Below are 21,197 nucleotides of genomic sequence, written 5' to 3' on the forward strand. Positions count from 1 at the left end.
CCACCACTCCCTTCTCCTTTCCTTCCGTCTGTAGGACAGTGAAACTTTATTCCTTGACCTCCCTGGGTCTGACCGTGAAACCAACAGACAGGTGAGCAGGAGAAAACACACAAGTGTGTTCAGGACAAGTTTCACATGATGTGGGAATGTAGGAAATGAAGACCCAAAGGAATGGCGAGAACAGAGTCTGTGATGCTGGATTTGATGCAGGTAGACAGGTGTGGGGCCCGTGGAAGGTTCAGGAGTGTGTGATGAGGGCAGGACGTGGGGAGATGAGGGAGGCCCATCGGCTGGGGTGCTGCTCAGGGTCCCTCGGTCCAGGAGATATGGGCTCTCCCGTCCTGTGGGGCAGTGAGGGCACCTGTGTCGTGAGGGTCTTGGGACCTGCTTCAGGGTGAAGGGTGATCAGAGATGTCCTGCTCTGGCACCGTCTCCAACTCCTTTAAATACTTACACATCAGGCACTGTATTTTGGGGCAGCACATCCCGAATTCTGTCCCTTCCTTCCTTCTGTAAGCAGGACCAACTCCCTGCAATGACTCGCCAAAATCTTGCATAGCACACAGCCTAACGGAAGACAAATACACATTTACAGTATCCCCTCCTACCCTGGGGGACGCAGTTCCAAGACCCCAGCGGATGCAAGACCCCAGCCACAGCAGGTGAGACCGAACCTTAAATATGCTACGTTTTCCCCTACACATACATACTTGTGATAAAGTCCTATTTATAAATTAGGCACAGTAAAGAGATGAACAACAACATGTAATAAAGAAGAACAATTATAATGATGTGGTGTAATAAAGGTTCTGGGACTCTGGTCTCCCTCTCTCTCAATATACCTTACCGTCCTGCATTCACCCTCCTTGTGATGACGTGAGATGATGAAATGCCCGTGTAACGAGATGAAGGGGGGTAAGTGAAGCAGGCACGTGATGCACCGTTGGACTGTAGTGACCTGCTGATGATGCATTGGGAGTATCACCTGCTCTGGACGGCAGACAGCAGGATGGCAGATGAGGGGAGCCCTGACTGTGAATGTATTTGTCGTGACCAGTGAGGAGGTGAAAACGTGTGACGGAGAGTGAGCAGGACCCACTTACGTTGGTCACCCAGGGAAGATCTCCCCGAAGATGGGCCTTCTAAGCTGACATCCCCAGCCAGGAGGGAAATCGTTCTCTCGTCCATAGGGCACCTGATTCTTGCTCTGACACTCAGCATCTCACTCTCGTGCCTATAATTTTGTTCCTGTTTTTGCTGTCAGGAGAGCCTCCTTTTTGTGACTTCCCAATTACATCCTGCTCGTAGGGACATGGGTTAGAGGATTAACCCTAAAATCCTCATCTTTAAAAGCTGATATCTTAGCTTCTCTCAGTAGCCATTTATGACTTGGATATTATCATTTTTTATTCCGATCATTCTTAAATCCACTTATAGTTCCTGCTTCTGGTACCCCCCGAGGTAATGAGCTTCATCAGTGGGTTGCCTGTCAGACTACTGGGACTCATTTGAATGCCGGTGGCACTCCATGTGGGCCTAGTGACCCCATGGTAGTGAGGGAGGGGGAAGGAGGCAGACACGGAGGGCACAGCATAGCATAGGGGTGTACGTGTCACCTCTGCAAAGCACTGAGGATGTGCCATGTGGGTCCTGTGACAAACCAGCATGTTTCGATCAATCTTGCCCTTCCTCCTTTCCAGGCCCAGATTGGAGGCCTCTCCCATGATTTTACGAATGTGAGTGATGGAGACAGTGTCATCCCTACTGAGTGATCTGTTGACCATGAGGGATGAGGAGACAATGGTGTCCCTGCCCGTGACCTCACCGCGCAAGGATGGCTAAGCTGCACGGATGCCCAGGATCACAGCCTCACAAGAGAAGCAAACCTCTCCATCGTTTACTAGATACTAGCATAAATCATCACCGCAAAGTGAATTTTTTCTTAAATGCGTCAGGGAGGAATTTAAGGAAAACCACAGAAATAGGCATATTTGGGGGAGTATTTGCTTGACTCTTGAGCCAGCCCTCTTCCTCTGAGACTCTGACCTGCTTTGCATAAAGGACACACCTGCTTGGTGTGGCCCTGCCACCTGTGACTCTAGGGTCAGACTGGGTAGACGCTGACCTGGGCCTGCCTGGCAGATCCTGTGAGAGATCTGAAGCTGGAGCGAAGCGTTACTCCTTGCTTGCTGTCTGGAGGGCAGGAGGATGGGTGGCTCCAGAACCACCAAGAGAAGGGGTCAAAGGAAGAAAGAAGGGGACCCCAGCCCTACAGGGCATGTCTGCCAGATGGCTGACCCCATGTTGGGAGGCCTCAAGGCCTTGTCTGCCCACAACCACTGCACAGAAACATGTCATTTGGATGGAAAGTGCTCTTTCTATAAGGGAGAACTTGTGCTGGAATCGAGGGTGTTTGTGTGTGACACTAATTTTTACGTGGAAGGCGGCTCATAATTCCTACATGCTTTGGTTGGGTTTAATGTTTTCCTGTCTTCTAATGGACAATAATTTAAATGGATTTATTATCTAAATTATTCCTCAGTTCAGGATATCAGTTCAGTTCAGGATATCACTTAGAAAAATGGAACCATAAAACGAGGTATCCATGATGGAAAGCAATCTGCAGGAGGATCTGTGAAGATCACGGCAGCCTTCCTCCCTCCTGACTCCTCCCTGTGGAATCTAAAGTAGTTTTTCAAATTTGGAAAATTTATTATATTGCAAATTGGATTTCATATCTTAATAGTAAAGATATCTTAATATCTTTCTTTACTCAATTTAGAAAAATTGCCAGGAGAAAATATGTCTGGTTTTACAGGCTGTTTCAGCCTATGGTATTTTCACAAGAGAACAGACCCCCTAGGAGGAGAGCTGGTCTGGGTGCCCAGGCCCAGGATTCTCTCCTGTCCGGTCACATGCGCTGTCCCTATTGGGTCAGGAGAGCAGAGCCCACCGGGGCCTGGAGCTGACACCCCGTCTGGCACACCTGCTGCGTGAGGGGCTCCAGGCCCAGGACAGCCATGCTGCTCCCCGCCAGCCTCTGGGTGGTGAGGAGGTTCTTTGCCCTCACACACCTTCCCTCCCTTCACTCCTAGGCCTGGGGAGACCCCGGGACACTGCTCACCCTGAGTCTCTGAAACATAGGGAAATCTTAGTTGTTCATTTACTGTAGGATCCATGCCTGTAGTGTGCGTACTCAGCAGGCCACAGATCCCATGGACCTCAAAACTTAAATTATGGGATCTCTCATTTCTAGGAGGCCTTGTGTGTAGGAGAAGACCAACCAGTGTCACTGACATAATTGCTGTAGAGGAGCTGGGTCCCCAGTGCAGCAGAGGCCCCAGCGATGAGGGCCTCCCAGCCTGGAGGGTGGTGTTGGCCATGACAAAAAGGCAACATCGCCAAACCCCGGATGTGGGTGAGCTCAGGAAGGGGAGCTGAAGGTGTGGAGGCATGCTTGTGAATAGGGCACATGCATGCAGGCGTGCACAGGGTGTGTGTGTGGGGTACAGGTGGTTGAGAATTGCGGCAATGTGCAGTGTGGCAAAGACAGGGCTGGAGGCTGGAAAGCTGGACCGGGCCAGACCCTAACCATCTCTCATGCCTGGGGAAGGAGCATAGATTGACCTGCAGAGCCACAGAGGTCCAGAGTGTCTGTGGCCGTGTGGCAGTATTCAGGGCATTGCCGAGGTGAGTCCTGCTGGCTGTCTCCCAAAGTCTTGTGTGAGACGGTGTCATGACTTCTTGGGGTTTAGAACATAACCTTTGAACTCTGCAAATCTCAGGACAAATTTGTCCTCAATAAATTCATGAGATACATGCATAAAACCCAAATGTGGCTTCATTTCTGATATGAAAGAACAGTCAGAGGTTGAAGAGTAGCAAAAATGTGTACACAGCGTGTTTCTCCACGTGGGCAGACCTGCTGGTTGTAGTCAAAGGGGTGGTGAGCACAGATGCCAACGGGACAAGTGGGTGAGCTGTGTCTTCGGGGGATCCATAGTGACCGTCCGATCATGGGGATAAGGACCCTAGGGGTCCATTTCCTAGAACTAGCAGCCACCTTTAGGGCACCTTGTCAGGCAGTCTGGAGCTCTCAAGGCTTTCCCTGCCTTGGATGGGGTGGCCTTGGCCTGAGCCACAGGTTTCTCCTAAATCATGGATTTCATAGTCAACCAAACTTGCAGATTCCTGTTTCTCCTTTGGAATGTTAGCATGGCTGATAAAGTTGTAGTCGGACTCATTTAGCTGGGGTGGCACCTTTTCTCCTTCAGGAAACCTCAGTCCCTCATCACTGCGTGGATGGCTGTAGACCAAACACTAAAGGAAGAGAGGAGTGCTACCTTTCATGATTCTAAGGGACAGCCTTCCCAGGAGGTCCATGTGGGATGCTGACCCAGCTTATGCCTGTGGCTGGGTCTTCAGTGGGTTATACTTCTTCCTGGGGATCCCAGTTGGGCCCAGAGCCAGTCCCCTGGGTGTGGGAATAAGGGTGCAAGGCCCTGCTGTGGCTCCAAGTGGGGAGGGGACACTCCTGCTCCCCACTCATACCTGCCACCCCGTCCATTGGATGCTGACCTGCTCTTGCTTCCCTCACCTGCCAGAGGTGGGGGTTTAGCTTTCACAGGCTTTTTTTTCCCCCAAGAGAGAATATAATTATTTTGACAATTTATCTCATTTGAGGATCCAAATCCCAAAACTCTGAAAATGTTTTTTTTTTTTAAAGATTTATTTATTTATTTATTCATGATAGACATAGAGAGAGAGGCAGAGACACAGGCAGAGGGAGAAGCAGGCTCCATGACGGGAGCCCGACACAGGACTCGATCCTGGGACTCCAGGATCTCGTGCCCTGGGCCAAAGGCAGGCGCTAAACCGCTGAGCCACCCAGGGATCCCCAAAACTCTGAAAATGATAAAATTCAACACACTTCTGTACCCAAGTCATGCTGATTCCACAGTTACCTGTTTATATTTTAACCCAAAACTCTCTGGGTGGATCCTACACATTTTGTTTCTCTTTTTCGAGGAGTAGAAAGTCAAATTTTATGGGAAACGTCTTACTATACTGGCTGGCGCCTTCTTAACTTAATTGTGAAAAGTTTAGATGATCGTAAATAGAACTTGAATGACCAATGAAACAGTTGCAATGTGCGTTCCAGCTTCCGAGGGGCACATGGTAGTACGTGCTCAGAGTGAAGGGGGTGCCCTGCCACGCCCATCTCTGGGGGCGGCTGGCAAGGGCGGGGTACGCAGCCCTAATGACTACCGCTCATGGTCACACCCACCATGGGACTGTTGTGAAGGTCAGGTGGGTGAATAGATGGAAGAGCTGTGTTGGTCAGGCTTCTCTAGAGAAACGACCGACAGGATGTGAATATCTGTGTATTTGCACACTCACACAGTGGGGCCTAGGGGGAGAGAGAAGTTGATTGGTTCTGCTCCAAGGCCTTCCACCATAGTACCCATCATTTCTAACACCTGGGGGGGTGTGTTTTTGCTGCATGTGTGGGATATCTGTGTGTGCAGGTGTGTTTGTGTATGTCTGGTGTATGTGTTTAGTGTGTACATGTGTGTGTGCTTTTGCTGTGTGTATGTGTGTGGTGTGTGTGTGGGGGTACGTGCGTGTATGTGCAGGTGTGAGAGTGTATGTGTGTGTATAGGGTGTGTGTATATGCAGACCGAAGATACTGCTAGTTGCTTTTCTTCATGAGTATGCAGGCATTACCTTAGAGGAGACCCTGTTTGTTCTATAAATTGATGTCTCTTAATTACACCCCTGCCTCGGCAAAATTAGGTGTCAGGATGAAGGAATAACGTAGTTTGGCATATTAACTCAGTTCTTCCCTTGGAATGCAGAGTTCCGGAGGGGTACACTTTGTGGAGGGATCCAAGGTCCCCTGGGAGGACACCAACGCTGACCTTTTCTTTCCTGGATATGGACCTAGGGACATCCATCGGGGTCTCATAGGTTGGCACAGAAATAGTACAAGGGCCAGGGAGCTTCGTCCCTGAAATCACTTTGTCCTGCTGACAGGAAGATGTGAGAATGGTAGGCTGGCAGGGGCCTGGGAGGAGGACAGAGGAATGTGGTTGGGAGTCCATAAGGGAATGTCCCCCACAACCTGGTTGGTCCAGGCCAGCTCTCAGGCACACCTGTCCCCTTGGGAAGGGCCAGGATTCATGGGATCAGGGGACTGGCCCCCATGGTGCTCTGAGTTGGCTCTGTCAACCACTACCCATCCTTCCTGTTTCTGGAGAGGTCTGAAAGCTAAAGCTGCCTTGCTCTGACACTTGTGTGGTGAGGTGTGGCTGTGTGACTGGGTGTACACGATGACAGGTGTGCAGAAGTAGAAAGGCCTCTGCCCTGGGCCTTCCCTCGCCTGCCTGATGGCAGAAAGTAGAGACAGCAGTAGCCTGGCACCCAGAGATGGTCACAGGTTGAGCACAGCAGGGCTGACCGGCCAGCCTGGGTCCTTTGTCCTCCAGCCACTCGCCATGTCTGGGATGTGACATGAGAGAAACTAAGCCGCTGTCTTCTTGACCCTGCTGTGTTTTGGGGTCTTGGTTGGTCACCTCATGAGCAGCCTGAGCCTGGAGTGGGGTGGCACTGTAGGGGCACCCCAGACATGCCGTGGGCTGAGTGGCCAGAGGGCTGGAGTGAAGGAACAGGTGTTGCCTGCATACGTATGGGACCATAGGCCACGATAAGACGTTTGGCACAAGAGCTGCTGGTGTTTAGCCTGGAGCATGGCAGGAATGTATGTGGGGGCTTGTGGAGCTGGTACCCGGAGGGGAAGCAGGAAAGATGAAAGCCTAGGTGTAGGCTGGGCTTTTCTACCACCTGTGAGAACTGGTGAGAAGCCGGTTGGGGAAAGAGCCTGCTGCGAAGCAGCCCATCCAGATGGAGTGGCCGGCTTCTTTAGAAATTGATTTGTCAACTTTTAGAGATTTTTTAAAAATTTATTTTTTTATGAGAGACATAGAGAGAGAGAGGCAGAGACAAAGGCAGAGGGAGAAGCAGGCTCCCTCTGGGGAGCCGGATGCAGGACTCGATCCCAGGATCCCGGGGTCACGCCCTGAGCTGAAGGGCTCCAACCGTGGAGCCACCCAGGCGTCCCAGGTTTGTCAACTTCAAAAAAAAAAAATGTATTGTGGTTTTAAATTGTTATGAATTGTAAATGTGTCTGTGGCTGTGATGCCTTGTCGACCGCCTTCTGTGGGGCTCCACGCCTTTCACCGGTGAGCATGGTGCCCGCGGAGCATCCCCCACAGCAGATTCTGCTCAGAATGTGCAGAAGTTCTCGAATCTCTGGCTTGATGACGTCCTGCAGCAGTTTTAGGAAAGTGGGTCGTCATCTGCTGACTCAGTGCGTTTCTGTGTTTTCTGGCCCTACCCCTCGGGGAGCCCTGCTCTTCCCTCTTCTCTCCCTGCTGCAGGCCTGACACCCTCTGCAGACCTGCCGTCCCCCTGGTCCCCCTGGTGGGTCTTCCTTCCGCCGGGCATCACCCACGGTGAGCCTCTCCGTGCAGTTCTTAATTTCAGTCTGTGTCTCGGCTCTAAAATCCCCGTTTGGTTTCTCTGAATAGATTTCCGTTCCTGATGAGAATATCCCTTCTGTCATCATTTCCCCCATCATTTCCTTAGAACTTGTTCTTGGCATCCCTACCCCTCCGGCCCCCAGATACCCTGTTGATTCTTGGCAGGAACCCTGGTTCGCCACAAGCTACCTTATCGTAGCTAGAGGGGAAGCCTGCTGCGGGTTTTCATTATCTTTTTTTGGGGGGGGGGGCAGGATGGGAATTGGGTTAGGGAAGTTCCTGTTTTGTGTATTGTCTGAACAGTGTAAATGACCGCCAATTTCATAAAACAGTTTTTCTGAATCCGTTGAGGAGATCGCACAGCTTCTGTTCTTTAATCTGTTAATTGATAGGTTACCTGATTAGATAATCTCATGCTGAGCCGTTTTACATTCTTAAGTGAAACCCTGCTTGGTCCTGATAACGTATCTCTATACACTGTTGATTCGCTAATATTTTATTTGGAATTTTTGCATTTATGATCAAAAGGATGAGTGATGTGTGACGGCTCTAGTGAGGTCATTCTCTGGCTTCATTATGCATGTTTTGCTGGCCGAACGAAGTGACTCAGACACCCTGCTTGGATCTTGGCCTGTGTGAGCTTTTTCTGCTCGCTGCCTGGGACAGCAGAGCGTTGCTGGTCTGTCTCCAGACCTGACTTCCTGCAAGGCTGCTGCTTCAGTCCTGCTCCCAGCTTTACCCTGCTGTCCTGCCTCTGGTTCATAGAGCCATTTAGCTAATTTTGAGCTTGATCGTGTCTTTTTTTGTCTGTTCCGGTGTTTTGATTTTTGCCCAGTAGATTTTATCTATCATATTAAGTGCCTGGCGCTGAGAGGCTTTGTCAGAAACTGTCTCTAGTATGACATCTTGACTAGAAGCCTCTGAAAGATGTTTATTGATTGTTTAATGTTTTCAACTTTTTATTTGGGAAATTTTCAAACACAGAGGGAAGTTTTAAGTCTTCTATAAGGGACACTGACAAAGGGACACCTTCCTGCAATATTGGAAAGTAGATTTCAGGCTTTATGTTACCTAAATACATCCAAGAGGGTCTTTTAGAGCTTTGAAATAACCAACCTTTGAGGGATCATGGATATCATGATGCAGCTCCCCCACCTTCCCCTGATCATTAGTATCTATAACTTTTCTAAATGCTCACAGGTAGCAAACATAGCACAAAGGGAATTCCTAAAATCACAGCGAAGTCACCGGTCCCTCTGATTCCTGCCACTGGATGTCTTATTGACAACAGATTATGGGCATGCATCTCAGTTTCCTTCCCCAGAGACTTTGCATTTTATTTATTTGTATCTCTTCAGCTAACAAATACATATTTCAAATTGTTGGAATGTTTTATTAATGTATTTTCTTAGGCCTGTATTCTGACCTTAGTAGAACTTCCATGTCCACTCATGAAATGTGTTGAATATGGAATCACACAAACACGTAATTTGCAAAAATACACTCAGGTAAAACTATAGTGTTGAGAAGGAGAAGATTACTTTACTACCAACAAATTAAAAATAATGTTACATTCAGATTATTGGCCAATGTATTTTTAAGTTTCTCACATTAGGTTTTTATTCAAAAGTGCTTGGTAAAAGGAAAACCTTATATTTTTTTTAAAATTCAGGTTACAAATGTATCTGCTTTATGATTTATTTGCATTTTGAATATATGTTTTGGAAGAGTAGTCGAGTGAAACTTTTATTTATATAGTGTGTATTTTCTGGTGTTCTGTGTAATGAGAAGGAAGCGTCTTTGACTTTTGCCTGGGCACTGACCATCTGCAGACCTAGGTTCACAGGTGCTAGGAGATGGCCGAGCCAGATCAGTAACTCTGGTCCAACCTCAAGTCTTGTTCAGAGGTAGTCAAAATAAATATTTATTAACTTAAATTACATAAGTGGGTTCCAGTAGCTGGGCTAGAGTGTCCACTATGTATGGTGAATGGAAATGTGGATTGAGACTACTCTTTTTTGGTTAATTTTCCTTTTATGTGTTGGTATGACAGATTGTGTTCTTGCTGTGTGTCTTCACTCCTTCTAACTCACGGTTCATCATGTGAATTTGTTCTTCCTCCACTAGAAGGCTGATGTACCTCCCTGCCCTTGACTTTGGGTTCGTGTGACTTGCTTTGGCCAGTAGATAAGGTAGATATGATGGTGAGTAGTTATAAGCCAGCATTTAGAGGCCTGTGCGCTTTAGTCACTCTCTTGCACCTGTCTTTGCCCTGAGAGCTCACCCAACATGGCTTGCTATTCCCATAAAGAAGAGCTAAATTGCTCTAGCTGGACCCCTTATATCAGCTCACCTCCTAGCTCACCTTCAGATATATGAGCCAAATATATACTTATTTTGTGCTCCTGAAGTTTGTGGTTATTTGTTATGCAGCATTATTGTGCCTGTAGGTACCATTACAATGTCAGTGGTCAAGGAAGTCTTGAGTCTTACAAAATGTGGTGCTTAACAATGACATATGCTCTTTCTTTCTTTCTTTCTTCTTTCTTTCTTTCTTTCTTTCTTTCTTTCTTTCTTTCTTTCTTTCTTTCTTTTTCTGACAATGTTTATATAAAAATAATCCAAGAACTAAAAATATGGAAGTGTTCCTGTGGCTGGCCTCAGACTTAAAGCTTTTATTTTACAGATGAGGAAATAGCACAATGAGTTAACATGGCTGGAGCTAGGGCTGGAAACCTGACTTCTGGGCTGCCGTTCTAGTACATCCAGATATGCTTAAATAATGAAAAAATCTGTAAGACCCTACATTTGTGTGCTGTCTATGCTAGGTGAAAAGTTAAATTCCCCTGCTGGGGTTGGTCCATATACCAATGCACTCACAGCATTTTATAAGTTTTAGCACTTAAATGGTATCAGATTCGCTCTCTGCTGATTCACCAGTCCCCAGATTTTCACTGGAAATGGTAGGTCTACAGGAATTCATGTGTTCATAGGCACAAGATGTCACTCTTGTGCTTACTGTGAAGATAACATTCTTGTTGAAATTTTAATGCCTTTAATGGTTTGCCTTTTTAGCCCAGAGTGAACTAATCAGACAGCCCGTGCTGGGACATAAATCATAGCATATTCCTGGGGAACTGCAGGTGAAATGAATCAAGGAATTTTTTTTTCAATCAACTCTTCAATCATCCCTTTTAGTCACGTAGAAAATATGGTCCATGCTGTATTTACAGTTTGATGGTAAGGAGATGCTTAACATCACTGTAGGAGATTAAAAATGACAAGTTATATGGTGAAGAGTGTGAAAAGGTGTTTACACTGACATCTAATATCTAGGTTGATCTACAACTCAATAATAGATATCATAAATCTAATAGCAGGCCCATGGGATTGAGCAGTGGATAAGTTAACATGGTAGGTCAATGTGTTCACATGGCACATATCCCACGTGTATAAAGATGGTATTATTGACCAATCATTGGTTGGATGTGTGTGTGGGCAGGCTGCTAGCATGCATGCCTCTCACTCCTCCCATGACATTTAATATTGCTGAATTATGTAAATATCATGCCTGATATCCATTCACCCGTATGGTCTCTACTTTCAAATAATTAAGACATGTTTTCCTGATTCATGTAAAAGATAAATAAACCAAAGAAAAACAACATTTTTATTTTGCCTCTGGTCCCAGGCACATTCTAGTTCTTTCTAGAGAATTATAGATAGCAAATGTCTTTAGTTTTTATTTAAAAAATGAAACATATATTATGTAAAACATTCAGTATAAAATCTTGACAGACACCAAGATTATTAAAATTATATGCAAAGTAAAAAATGAGTTCATTTTGAGAAAAGGCTGAAGAGCTCTCTTAGGAGCCTTCTGCTTTGGACTTGTAGGAGCTATACCTGCCCCATTTCTCTTCCAAACAAAACAAAAAACTTGTGAAGCAAAATCAATTTTACCTGTACTTGTACGTGTACCTACATACCTGTACTTGTACACACACCTATACACATGCACACTGATCACATTCTCTAGTTTTTCCCCTGTGTTACAGTTTGATGGTTTCAAACTGGGATGTAGATGGGTTTGTACCAGTCTATTCAATTTCTCTTGAACTCTATTGCACCTGATACCAATAGGAAATATTTATGAGATAATGACCCAGGTGTGTAGTGGGATTCCTGGCTATCAACAGCGTTTTGCAAGTTTTGTTATTGAATGCCTATCATAATTATAGCAAATGACAGCTGCTCTGTAGAATATAAAAGAAGCATAAACCATGGCTACTGTTCCAAGAAGATTTTAAACTATTTGGAAAGGCAAACAGATACGTATTATATTGACTAAAGCATGTTATAATCAACATAACTGGGTTAACCCATGTAAAGAACAAAAATATTTGACCGTAGGAAATAATGGCTATAGAAGATGGAAAGGATTTTTGCTCATAGCATGTAATATTTTAAATTCAATTTTAAAATAAGACATAATGTAAGGGTTTCTGTGGCAGGATAATTACTTTCTCAGCATATCATTTTATAAGTTCTCCTTCACCCCAAAATATTACCTAAGATGACTAGAGTTGGTGAAATGACTGTAATACCAGGAGCTTGCTTTCTGCATTCATCTTTCTGGCCTTCCTCCACATCAGGGGGATAGCAGGGCTCTGCCCAACACCCTTTCTGGCCTGGCACCACCACTGTAGGAGGAAGTGCCCTCTGTGCTTCTGACTTTCTGCCTCATAGAGCTACTGGAGTTTCATTCAGGAAAGCCACTCTCAAATATTCAGTGAATGGATGCTATTTCCCAATTCATTTCATAATCTGCTCCCACCTCTCTTCCCTTATCTTTCTTACCATGATTTCTTCTCAGGTCTGGGAGTTGCAAGCTGGTCCTCAATGCCTCATCTTGTGCCATGTGTGCTATTATTCATCTACATTTCAGAAACATTTGTGATATAATTTCCTAATCTCCTACATGATAATTACTAGCGAAAACATTAGAAGAAATACTGTTAAAAATGTGAAAAAAATGAATGCTTAGTATTCTATTATTTAAAGCTATTCTGATGCCAAAATTACATAATAAGAATACATTTTTAAAATAGAGGAAAAAATCAATCATTATTTTAAGTGTTAGGACAAAACTCTCAAAGGAAGCAAGTTAAAAACAATTGGAGTCAATGAGTAAAGTTGCTGGATATATAATAAATACACAAATGTCAAGTTTATTGCTATATATGGGGATACCTTGTGGATAATATAATAAAAAGCAAATTCTGCTTATGATAACAAATTTATGCACAATATTTCAGAATACTATTAGATATGTCTATCATTTTCTCACTAACTTACTGTACTTCTAGAGATCTTGCCTGTTGCATCCAGTGTTGTACATATAGCTAGCCTTCGTATCACATTATACTACCTTGCTCTTCATATGGTACCATCTTCACATCCACATGTGACTAATTGGTCCAGGAGTAAAACTGCTAATCCAAACCAGCCATTGACTAGCCAACAATACATAAGATATTTCTTTCCTATGACAATGAGCTAAGAGACACAGAGACTACAGAGTTCATTGGTGAAGGAAGGCAGAGGTTAAATTCATTCAAGGATAGAAACAGGCCATGGCAAACCAAAACTATGTGTCAACTAAAATTATGGAGAAAGAGAAACCATGAGTAAGTAGAGAAGTTTATCTGAAGACAGAAGCCTAAAATAATAACATTAAGAAGGAAAGGTGTAGAACTATTTGAAGGAAACTATTATTTATTTGAAAGATAGAAACAAAGAAATAGAATAAATGGATAATGTTTCTGTTCATTCATATAGGCACTGAATACTGTGGAGATGTCAGTCTTTTAAAAATGAATTGCTAGGGACACCTGAGTGGCTCAGCGGTTTAGCGCCTGCCTTCAGGCCAGGGCATGATCCTGGAGTCCCAGGATCGAGTCCCACATTGGGTTCCCTGCATGGAGCCTGCTTCTCCCTCTGCTTGTCTCTGCCTCTCTTTCTATGTCTCTCATGAATAAATTAAAAAATAAATGAATTGCTAGGGGGATGCCTGGGTGACTCAGCGGTTTAGCGCCTGCCTTTGGCCCAAGGTGTGATCCTGGTTTCCCCGGGATCGAGTCCCACATTGGGATCCCTGCATGGAGCCTGCTTCTCCCTCTGCCTGTGTCTCTGCCTCTCCCTCTACTTCTCTCTCTCTCTGTGTCTCTCATGAATAAATAAATAAAATCTAGAAAAAAATAAATGAATTGCTAGGGCTAAAATAATCAATGAAAATTTGATTGCAGTCCCTCTTCTATATATTTTTGTTGTTGTTGTTTTCTTTTTTTTCTTTTTTCTCTTTTTCCTTTTTTCTCTTCTTTTTTCTCCTTTTTTCCCCTCTTTTTTTTCTATATTTTTTTGAATTGAGGAAATTAAAATTCTGAATAAACTTAATAAGCAATAATACTATTATTAACAACATTTTTTTAGAGGTTACTACATGCCAGAATATTTATATCTATTTTTAACTAGTTTCCATGAATTCAGAACAGAATAACTATGAATAATTATGAAAGTTTTAAGAAGGAAGAGTGGTAAGGGGGTATTGGCACCACAGAGTATTAAAAAAAAATGCTATAAACTACTTACTTAACAAGTGTGATACCTATTCAAGAAAGTAAATAAGTTGAAAATGTATTCATTTTGAACTTATGTTTGCATTTTTATATACACAAGTATGTCATATATTCTGCATGTGATAGTCAGCTACTAATTTTGATTTTGTTTTAAAAGATAAGCTTAGACCCTCACTTTATACTCCCAAATAAATTACATTTGGATGAAGTAAATAAAAAAATAAATCAGTGCCATAGAAAATTGACAATGACTATCAAAGCTTCCCCTCAAGTTTCCTCCTCCTCCTCCTCCTTCTTCTTCTTTTTTAAGATTTTATAACTTATTTATTCATGAGAGACACAGAGAGAGGCAGAGACATAGAAGGAGAAGCAGGTTCCTCGCAGGGAGCCTGATGTGGGACTCAATCCCCAGACGGAGATCACAACCTGAGCTGAAGGCAGATGCTCAACTGCTGAGCTACCCAGGTATTCCCTCCCTCCCATCAAGTTTTCTAGACACATGTTTTATTTCAGTTTCTTCAGCTGTTTTTTATTAGTTGTAATTTCTAGACTCTCCACAATTCTGGCCACACCAAAAAGCCCTTTCACCCATGTTAATGACCTTAGACATTATCTCTTGAGCTGTTTTAAGTAGGTGAATATCTTTGAATTATTACCCTATTTGCAAAATGGAAAATGGTTGGAAGTGGAAAAGCAGAAGGACCAGCTAGGAAGCTGTTGTAGTCTAAGAAAGACAACAGTTGGGGTGACTGGGTGACGGGCACTGAGGGGGGCACTTGACGGGATGAGCACTGGGTGATATGCTGTATGTTGGCAAATTGAACTCCAATAAAAAATAAATAAATAGAAAGACAACAATGGCTGTGAGTAAGGTGGAGATTGTGAGGAAGCAGAAGTGTTTAAGGGTTTATGATTGATGGGACATGGGGTCTGGACATGGTGCTGTTTGCTAAGATGGAAAAATGGGAGGAACAGACTGCATGGGATTCGAGTTTATTCTTTGGCTGAGTTTGAAGTGCTGTTAAATGTGGAAGTGGAGATGGTGGTAGACTTTTAGACAAATGTACTGGCCTGGAACTCTTGAATGGAAATGCAGATTTTGGAGTTATTGTTGTATAGGTAGGAACTGATGCTAGGAGACGAAGGGTGGTTGAGATGATTAGTCTTTAGCCTAGGTAGGTCAGAACTATCATGGGGAACATGGTGGCAGAGGAGGAGGGGACCCATGGCCTCCACAGCAGAGAGCACCACTTACTAAGTTAATTTAGCTACAGCTCCTCTGAATGTTCAACCAGCTGGCAACTAGAGTCATTGCTGAGCCATCATATGGCACAAATCCTCAAGAAGACTCTCCAGCCACGTAGTGGCAAATTGACTTTCCTGGGCTGCTTCTGTCCAGAAGGCCAACAGTTTGTCCTCATAGTAACCATCCTGCCCTTCCTCACTCTGGGCTCTGCAGGCAAGGAGGAGTTAGGTGCCCAAGAGTGAGAACAGCCAGGTCTTAATTAAATTATAGGCCCGACTGCTGCCAAGTGCTCAGGACTCCTTGTGTCCAAGGACTGCAGATGAGTCAGGGTCTTGGCAGGGCCATGACCAGCAGAAGAAGCAGGGCTGCTGGTGCACAAAGGGGCAGGGGGAGTATGTTTGCCTGGCAGGTGGTTCTCTTGGGACCGTCAGGTGTGCCCTTGTCTAATTGTGGCCTGAGAAGAGATGAGGATCTGGGGTGTACCACCAATAAGTCGCCAAGACCTGAGGAAGTGACAGTTGAGAGGTGGAGATTTAGAATAAATACTGAAGGTTACTTCCTGGGGCCAATGATGTGGGTGACAGGGCTCTAACATTTACTTCTAGCTCCTGCAGGAAGCTAAGCCCAGGGAAGCCGCGGGAAGCTGCTTGTAGAAGCACGTAGAGGGTGAGTCATGGCAGCCACAGACTGCAGCCCTCGATCTCTCTCCACAGGATGTGGCCAGCTGAACCTTGCACCTCCAGACCTGTGCATCTGCATGGAGACATGCCCTCCTGGGCAGCTTCCAGCTAGTGTCGGTACCCAGGCCTGATCACTTCCATCCATTGTGAGGCTTCTCTAGGGCCATCTTGGCAGGGAACCCATGCTGGGCTGCAGAGATTCAGCCACGCAGTGGTGGAGGGGCCATCTTGCCTTACTTCCTCTTTTCTTCCCCTTTCCTTTGATGAGTGTCAGGCCTGTGACTTTGTGTGGGGACTGCCCCTGCCTTCTGCTCTCTCTCCTCTCATCTCCTGTGGGCATGCCTCCCCATCATCTCCTGTACTTCTCACTCCCCTTTGGGATCTGCTTCATCGAGGACCTGAGCTGACCCAGGGGAGCTTTGGGTAGGCTGAAATCACAGAGATGATTTGGGATCTCTGACATGTCCTGAAGCGGAGGACTTGCTTTGAGTGATACAGAGGTATTAGGCTCATGGCAACTTTGAAGTCAAATTTTTGGAAGATTTTGAATATTCCATTAAGAAAGGCAAATTTTATTTGAAAAGATACAGGGAACAGAGAACCTATGGAAAAAAAAAAAACCCACAGTAGAGGAAATCTCACTGAAGCAGAAAACAGCTGAAAATAGGCAAGTCTCATAAAGGGACACACATGGGCCCCATACTGGTGTTGGCTGAAACCACTGCCGGGGCTAGTTTAAGTTGTGAAGCATGGCCCTAAGTCCTGTAGGGAGACCAGACTGATTTTATAGCCACTGGGAGTTTTGGGCATCCTCTAACTGTAAGAATTCCCATCACAATGTTGCCTCTTGCTAGGGTTGAACATTTGTGTACACTCCCCCAATCCTTGTGTTTCAGTCCTATCCCCAAGGCGATTGCTTTGGGAGGTGGGGCCCTGGGGAGGTGATTAGGTCGTGGGGGTGGAGCTTTATGAATGGGATCAATGCTCTTCTGAAAGGACCCCCAGAGTTCTGCCTGGCCCTACCACCAACGGAGGACCCTGCAAGAAGATGCCATTATGCACAAGTGACCCTCACCACCTGCCAGTGCCCCCACCTTGGGCCTAAGCCTCCGGAACTGTGAGAAATGTTTCTGTTGTTTATAAGCCACCGACAGGCTAGGACATCTTTACTTTTCGCTTCTACCCCAGTAAGTTACAAGTGTTTGCCACTTTTTGGCTCCGTCTAATTGTTGCCTTTTAACATCTGGGCAGGGCCAGAATAGTGTCTTCAGAGAGGACTTGCCCCCAGGGAGGCAGGACAAATGGCATTTGCACTGGGGGCAGGGGGTAGGCCGAAGAATGTCCTGGAGGACTCAGAGGCCTGCTGGACTTCCTTCCAGAGCCCTCAGAATTCTAGCGTTAGAATATGAATAGAATATGGAGTTTCCCATAATTTCCTACTGAAATGCAAGAAAACAGAATAAAACAGGCAGCCGGGGAGGAAGGGCCCTGATCAAGGGGACTGTGGTGGACAGAGGGAAGGTGACACCAGCCCCTGGTTTCGAACCCCACGGTGCTGTTGCGCACCCTGTCCCTCCACCTGAAGCTCAGAGGAAGCCTCAAGCTGCTTGACGTGATGAGTACGTGGCACAGGAGAACGTTCCAGACTTGACCAACTCCACCTTGAACTCTCCTTCGCACAGTTAGGAGCCCCCGAAGCGACTGCACCAGCTCTGCACATGTAGGGAGTGGATGCGGTGACTGCTGCGTGAGGCTCCTCAGCTGGAGAAACCAAGAGGTGAGGAGACAAGGGACATCCTGAGTGTCCTGGCGTCTTCGCCCGCACTCTCTCCAGTAGGTGATGCTGTCTTGTCGCATGTTCCGCACCTCAGGCCTCAAAAGGAAACCCAGTTAAGAAAGAGGCCAGGCTCAGCGGTTAAGCGTGCTTGCCTTCGACTCAGGGCGTGATCCCGGGGTCCTGGGATCGAGTCCCGCATGGGGCTCCTTGCATGAGGCCTGCTTCTCCCTCTCCCTGTGTCTCTGCCTCTGTCTCTCATGCATAAATAAAGTCTTTTTTTAAAAAAAAAAGGAAGAAAGAAAGAGGCGGTCCTGCAGGCGAAGGGCAGCTCTAGGCTCCAGGGTGCGGTGAGGCCGCAGGGTGCAAGGGTGCGGTGAGCCTCCGGGTGAGGCAAGGCTGTGGGGTGTGGCAAGCCTCCAGGATGCAGCGAGGCCGCAGGGTGCAGGCATGTGGCGAGGCTCCAGGGTACAGGGGTGCAGTGTGGCTCCGGGGTGCAGCGAGACCGCGGAGCGCAGGGGTATGGCGAGGCTGCAGGGTGTGGCGAAGCTGCGGGGCGTGGGGAGGCCCTGAGGTGCAGGGGTGCGGCGAGGCTGCGGGTGCGGTGCGCTCTGCTCACCAGGAGTTCTTCGTGCAGGGGAGCAGCTTCCCGAGCTGGGTCTGGTGGGGGCTGTTGTGTTTCGCTGCAGAGGTTTTAGCGCCAGGCCAGCCCGGCCCTGAGCGCCTCAGTGGGTGAGGCAAGGAAGTCAGAAAACCCTCAGCACCAGGGACGGCGTGGAGAGCGTGTCATCTCCGAAGTGGCTTCAGAGCCTTTGCAGCATCGAGGTCGTGTCGGGTCCTCCGAGATTCGGAGAGAGTCCCCGAAGGCCTGGAACGGAGACCTGTGGCTGAACACACATCTCTTTTCTGACTGGACAACCTGCAGGAGATAGGTTTTGTTTTGTGTTGTTTTTCCCTCCGGGGGATTATTTCTAGCCTAGAAGCAGCGGCTTCTTTACAGGCTTCTTTACAGGTTTGTCTGATTTTCAAAAAAATACATTTTTTCTTATTTTTATCAAATCACAACTGACTCCTGGTCTCTGAGCTGCTTGTGGAGAAAGGTGGTTGGATGGATGTTGGGTTTGGAGGGGTGGAGGAGCAGGCTTGTGGGGGCTTTACCTTCCTGGGGGGTGGGCATAGGGCAGGCAGGCCTCATGAACCAACACCCTATGACCCCTCTCTCTGCAGGAGGTGCCACTGCGAAGGGCATGTCACTCGAGGTGTTTGACATGGGCTAGGGAAGATGCTATGATGCTGCGTGGACCTTTTTTATTCCCTGCATTCAAGTTGATAAGGCTTGTGGTGTTTTTTGCCAAAGTTTTATTTTTATTTTTTATTTTTTAAATTTCTTTTTATTGGAGTTCAATTTGCCAACATACAGAATAACACCCAGTGTTCATCCCGCCAAGTGCCCCCCCCCCCAGTGCCCATCATCCATTCACTCCCACCCCCCGCCCTCCTCCCCTTCCACCACCCCTAGTTCGCCTCCCAGAGTTAGGAGTCTTTATGTTCTGTCTCCCTTTCTGATATTTCCCACACATTTCTTCTCCCTTCCTTTATATTCCCTTTCACTATTATTTATATTCCCCAAATGAATGAGAACATACACTGTTTGTCCTTCTCCGATTGACTTATTTCACTCAGCATAATACCCTCCAGTTCCATCCACGTTGAAGCAAATGGTGGGTATTTGTCGTTTCTAATGGCTGAGTAATATTCCATTGTATACATAGACCACATCTTCTTTATCCATTCATCTTTCGATGGACACCGAGGCTCCTTCCACAGTTTGGCTATTGTGGACATTGCTGCTAGAAACATCGGGTGCCAAAGTTTTAAATGTTGAAACTCTGTCTTATTAGGCTGTAACGAGAACATGGCCTGTTGGTTGGGACACACTGTTTGCTTAAATCTCTTCCTATTTCCCTTTATTGACGTGTTGCCAGTGAGGGTTTTGGCAGAAACATAGGCAGATGCAGAGCCTGCAAGGAGGGTCTCCTTACAGTGTGGGGCGAACTCAGGAGACAACCTGGGGCGTTGCTGCACCCAGAGAGCTGGCAGGCGTTGGTGAGCCAGGGCCGGGGCAGGAGTGGCTGTCTGCAGGGTCCCAGGAGCTGGAGAAGCACCCCCTGAGCCTAGGGGGTTTGGCCCTCGGCCACCTGTAGCTTGCCTGAGCCTCCCAGAGGACGCACCAGAGGCCAGAGGTCGCAGGGTCCACTTGCAGTTCCTCTGGGGTGGCCCTGGGCACAGAGCAGTGCAGGGAGCATGGGGCGCGGTGAGAGGACAGGGGTGAGGGTGCAGGGCCAGGCCCGCCTGCATGTGTTTTTAACCTAGGAGCTGAACGTGACGAGCAATGAAGATTAAAGTTGTAGTTTACTTGGGAAGAACCGAGAGGTTCTTCGCTCTCTGGTGAACCTCAGTGGTTGAGGAGAAGGGAATCTCCTGTGACCTGCTTGTAATGGGAGGTGGGGGAGTAATTTCCGTGCAACGGTAAAGCAGCAAGAGCATCCATGGAGAGGACCCTATGGGTGCCCATGGCAATGGGGTCACCCAGGCCCTGATGCCTGGGGTCTGTCGGTCCTTTTGTCCCAGCTGGACGTGTGTGGGGATGGCCACCCTCCTGCCAAATGTTCTGCTCCTCTTGCTTCCTGGTGTCTTAGCTTTCAGAACATGGATGGTGTCCAGTGTTGCCCACACTTGGGAGGGACTGGAGCTGAGGACAAGCTGTTTGGAGATCGGGAGGCTGGTGGGGAGGGCCGCACAGGGAGGGGGATGCAGGGGGCGACAGACTCCTGGCCGCTCCCCAGAGTGGCTGTCCATGCCTCCTGGAGGTGATCACCTCCTGCCGCCCATGCCCACTGCTTCCTGCACTTCTCTTCTCACCTGTGGCTGCCGTAGGGCCTGGCCCCGACCACTCCTGAGTCCTCCCAGGTTCCTGTACACAGGCGTCCACGGCCACACCCGACCTGTCGCTCTGATGATGAGTGCCTGGTACCTGGGGCTGTAGTGCGGCCTTCATCTCTGGAACGCAAAGCTTCTCTGTGTCTCTGTTCACGTCTCAGAGTGAAGGTGAAGGCAACTTCCCCGCGTTATTGAAGCCCTAACCCCCAGCCCTCAGAATGTACTACATGTGGAGATGGGGCCTTCAAAGAGAGGAGTGAGTTAAAACAACATCCTGGGACTGATGTCCTCTGACTGATGTATCTTGCCAGAAGATGGCAAGACTGATGACTGATGTCCTCTGACTGATGTCCTTGTAAAATGAACAGGAGATAATGG

At 47.0% G+C, this 21,197-nt stretch overlaps 1 long non-coding RNA gene across 1 annotated transcript in view; it reads left to right on the forward strand.

The window, feature by feature from the left end:
• The first annotated feature begins 3,570 nt into the window (after positions 1-3,570).
• The window catches only part of LOC121490059, a 63,881-nt gene continuing 46,254 nt past the window's right edge, over positions 3,571-21,197 (forward strand). The window contains exon 1 of the long non-coding RNA XR_005987491.1: positions 3,571-3,690. This is a non-coding gene — a long non-coding RNA (uncharacterized LOC121490059). The remainder of the gene's footprint in view (positions 3,691-21,197) is intronic.

This window comes from Vulpes lagopus, chromosome 4 (genome assembly GCF_018345385.1).
Source record: "Vulpes lagopus strain Blue_001 chromosome 4, ASM1834538v1, whole genome shotgun sequence".
In the NCBI taxonomy this organism is placed as follows: Eukaryota; Metazoa; Chordata; class Mammalia; order Carnivora; family Canidae; genus Vulpes; species Vulpes lagopus.